Raw genomic sequence first — 4824 nt, forward strand, 5'->3', positions numbered from 1 at the left:
TTTTTTTTCTTTCTCTCCCTTTTCAACTAATTGTTATTTATTTTAAACCTGATCATGAAATTAAATGGCACGTGCAATTTTGTTTTTCATGCTTAACTTGAGTGGTTTCCCTTATTTATGTTTTCAATTTGCAATTTTCTGGGGGGGGGTTGAGGGGCAGAGTGTGCTTCATTTCCCCATTGCAGCAGTAGAAGCTCAGTTCTAAGTGCATTCCTGCCTGTCCTGTCTGAAGGAAAGAGCTTTTAGCATTACGAGTTCAAGTGTGACTGTGACTTTGGGTTCAGTAATTGTAGACATAGTGTTATTCTTTTTCTTTAATTATTATTAATATTATTCCTCTTCGTGGGAAGTAGAAAATATTCAGAGCATTGTAATGGTGTTGTGGACGTGATAGAAATAACTTTAGTGGATGGTATGTGTGCTCCACTGCAAACTCATTGTGTCTACCAACCTCAGGAATGCAGTGCTAGATATTCCTAATGTAGATGTAATTAAAGTTTTGTAGTCAACTCCATAACAGTTCATTCATGGATACGATTTATTCAAACTTGGTCCTACATATATATACATATATTGTGCCAAAATGGTGAGGAAAGGGGGGGGAGGGGGGGAGGGGGGAGGGAAGGAGAAGATTATTCATAAAGTAATAGAATAAATTCATGAAAACTTCTCTTGTACCAAAGACTCCTGATCAGAAGATCTTTTCCCCTTTTTGGGAGGGCTTTAACCTCACACAACATAAAAATAAACACCTGGGCTCCACAATTCCTCTCCTCTAAATGAGTTTTTTCCTCTTTCTATTCTCTTTTAAATGTGTGTTTATTTGTTTGTTTTCCCGGGGGGGAGTTCCCTGCTGATTTGTTGTGTTGGATTTGGGTTGGCGGTGTTGGGTTTGGGTTGATGTTGAGTTTGCTTTATGTGTTGGGTTTGGGTTGGTGGTGGTTGGGTTTGGTTTATGTGTTGGGTTTGAATTACACATTGGGTTTGGGGTGGTGTTGGATTTGGTTTATGTGTTAGGTTTGGTTTATGTGCTGGCTTTGGGTTGGTGTTGGATTTGGTTTATGCGTTAGGTTTAGTTTATACATTGGGTTTGGATTGGTGTTGGATCTGGTTTATGTGCTGGCTTTGCGTTGGTATTGGGTTAATTTATGTGTTGGCTTTGGGTTGGTGTTGGGTTTGGTTTATGTGTTAGATTTAGTTTATACATTGGGTTTAGGTTGCTGTTGGATTTGGTTTATACATTGGGTTTAGTTTATACATTGGGTATAGTTTATACTTTGGGTTTAGGTTGGTGTTGGGTTTAGTTTATGTGCTGGCTTTGGGTTGGTGTTGGGTTTGGATTATACATTGGGTTTGAATTATATGTTGGATTTAGGTTGGTGTTGGGTTTGGATTATGTGTTAGATTTAGTTTATACTTCGGGTTTGGGTTGGTGTTGGGTTTAGTTTATGTGTTAGGTTTGGTTTATGTGCTGGCTTTGGGTTGGTGTTGGATTTGGTTTATGCGTTAGGTTTAGTTTATACATTGGGTTTGGATTGGTGTTGGATCTGGTTTATGTGCTGGCTTTGCGTTGGTATTGGGTTAATTTATGTGTTGGCTTTGGGTTGGTGTTGGGTTTGGTTTATGTGTTAGATTTAGTTTATACATTGGGTTTAGGTTGCTGTTGGATTTGGTTTATACATTGGGTTTAGTTTATACATTGGGTATAGTTTATACTTTGGGTTTAGGTTGGTGTTGGGTTTAGTTTATGTGCTGGCTTTGGGTTGGTGTTGGGTTTGGATTATACATTGGGTTTGAATTATATGTTGGATTTAGGTTGGTGTTGGGTTTGGATTATGTGTTAGATTTTAGTTTATACTTCGGGTTTGGGTTGGTGTTGGGTTTAGTTTATGTGTTAGGTTTGGTTTATGTGCTGGCTTTGGATTGGTGCTGAGTTTGGTTCATGTGCTCGCTTTGGGTTGGTGTTGGGTTTGGTTTATGCGCTGGATTTTTTTTTCCTGATTCCGCCCCATCCCCTCTCCTCTCTCCCGACTTGGTGTAAACTGTTTGAAGTTCAACAACATGGCAAAGTTTTATTGTATTTCCGGCACAATAGATTTATAGACGGTCCCATCCACTCCTTTAAGTGCTTCTCAAATGAAATGGAGCTAAATTACTGACGACTTTCTGGCTCCTGCGTGCAACTCTTCATCCCAGAGAATTCGTTCTCAATGAACTTTAATCTCCTCTAAACTCGCTCTTTGGGGGCTGTTGCTCCTTTTCTTTCGAGCCCCTATTGATTCCACTCCGTTTTGTTATTTAATCCACCTGAGGACTAAATCCGAATTTACAAGGTAAGCCTTTAACTTTATTTTATACATATATCAATGATGTGCATACATAAGCATTTGTGACACAAAGGAGCCTGACCCCATGCTCTGGGGATGTACGGTCCACATTTTGCCAAATGGGAATTATTTTATTTTCTTTTATTTTTTGCTCTTCCAATTTCCCCCTTCGGAAGTCACAGCAAAGCCCTGAGAGCCGCTTGGCTCCAATCTCCTCTCCCTGGCTTTAATTCCCCATTCCATCACCACTGATGGAGCCTTTATTTTATAACACGTTCTTCCAGTACAGAGTTCACACTGGAGGGAGGAAAAGACATCATAACTTTCTCTGAGTTACTATTCACACCTCTACAACAGTCACAATGATGCTTTTTCTCTTGCTTTCCTTGATTTATACGTTCTCGCCTTCTTCTTTTCTTTAAATTAATCACCTTACGCACGCACTCAGAGGAGGGGAACATGAATTAAGAGCTCTTCTAATTATTATTATTATTACGGAACGCTCTGCTTTGACTTCATTCTCTTTTCTGCCGACAGTTTCCTAAACATTAATGTTTCTGGATTATATATAATATATACATACAATCTATCTTTGCCCCTCTACCTCTTGTAATAGCGTTTTAATACAAAGCCTCGATGGATGCCGTTGATACGGGAAGGGCCCTTGAAATCAGCTTTCCGGAGGAGGTGGGGGAAGAACTTTAGGAATTTTTAGACTTATTTTATTGCCTCGATAATCGCTTGTTTCTCAAAGTCAACAGCATTTTACTGTTTCCTCTGCTCTATTTGTCAACTATTTGTAACGTCCTGCGGGAGGGATCCGCTCCAGACACTGTACATAGGAAATCATTTGAATAGTCATTTCGCGAAATCGTAGGGGTTTTATTTCGTCTCTGAAAAGGTCCTTTTGTTGCTTTTGTTTCCTAGCAACTGTTTTCTATTATAAAAGTTCAGATCGCAGATGATGTCAAACAAAATGGCCGCCCAGGCGCCTTTCTCGGTAATTTTAGCCTTTGACCCAAGAATGAACTAGAACTGCTCTGTGAATTAGGTAGTTTCATGTTGTTGGGCTTTAAATTTTAAACACAAGAACATCAAACTACCTGATTTACTCCAGTTATCCCCCTCGGTGTGCAGCTGCCCCGGGCAGGATGGAGGGGGCGGACACGGAGCCCCGCAGCCCCGCACCGCTCCCCGCACCACGCAGCGGTGCCGCTTTCTTTGTCTCAATTCCCCATTTTAGGGGACTTTTGGCGAGACAACGACCCAAATCATCAAGACCTCATTAAAGGTCTAATTAGGCTGCGGCGCCTCTCGGAGGCCAAAATGCCCCCCCCCCCAGCGGCAGGCAGTCCCGAAACCTCAATAAAGTTTTCTTGTTTTTTTTTTTTTTTTTTGTCGTCGTATAAAATATCTCCATATAAATCCGCACACAGCTACAGAGCAATCGGAGGGAGCCTTGTTTTAGTGATCCACGCCTCCGTGTGAGGGATAAAATGCGGCGTTAGGGAGCACAAAGAAACTGCGTCCAGTTTAATTATCCCCAGTGAGAAACGAAGTTTATTAAAGGCTCTGCTGCTCATCGCGCAGTGCCTCGGCTTTGTCATTTCGCTGGCGATCTTACAGGGATGGGGACGGCGAGCGGCTCTGTATGGCTTTTCCTTTAGAGGTTTAAATGCCCAGCTTAGCTGGACGCGGAGGATATTGAATTCAGGGCAATATTCAGCCGCTGAGGAGCTCCTGCATCTCTTAGGACACATCCAGACAAACCCAAAAACCCAATGCTACGTTCACCGAACGAAAAGGTTCGGGTGGCGTCGGGAATCACCGCAATGATTTCCCCTTCCCTCCCCCCCCCAACCTCACTCCAACGTGTTGCATGCGGGGTTTAATGTCTTTTAAGCTCATGAAAGTCCTCGTGGGGGTGGGAGGGTGCGGGAAACGGTGCGTGTTTGCACGAAGTCCTTCCATTCCTCTTGAACACACTGCGACTTTGTGCTCAGTGCGTGTTACCGCTCAGCTCGTGGAAGAGATTCGCCCACCGTTGGTGTTTGAAACACCCGTAAAAAACAAGTTTCACATGATCCAGGCCACGGCTAAACGAGCCTGAGCCTGCGTGTCCCCCTCCGAGGTTTGAAGAATTAAACTTTGATACGATATCCAGGGTTTAAACGCCATCTGCTGCGGCTGAGAGATCCCTGGGAATTTCTTTTTTTTTTTTCTTTCCCTTTTTCCTGCATTTTTTTTCCTCCCCCCCCCCTTCCATTTTGTTAAAACGAAAACAAACAAACAGAAAACTCGTCTGGGTTTGAGGTCGGCGTGTGCTTTCTGCCCCGAAAGTGGTGATTGTGGCGGACACATCGCCTATCTCCGCTATTAAACAAACAGCCGCTCCAAGGGGAGGAGAGGGAAAGTCAAACAGCGTCAAATAGCTCGGAGTTTTCTACCCAATTCAGCAGCCCCGTGACTCCTTCCTTAGAAACAACGCGCTACTTGT

Source organism: Meleagris gallopavo, chromosome 29 (assembly GCF_000146605.3).
Source record: "Meleagris gallopavo isolate NT-WF06-2002-E0010 breed Aviagen turkey brand Nicholas breeding stock chromosome 29, Turkey_5.1, whole genome shotgun sequence".
Taxonomy (NCBI): Eukaryota; Metazoa; Chordata; class Aves; order Galliformes; family Phasianidae; genus Meleagris; species Meleagris gallopavo.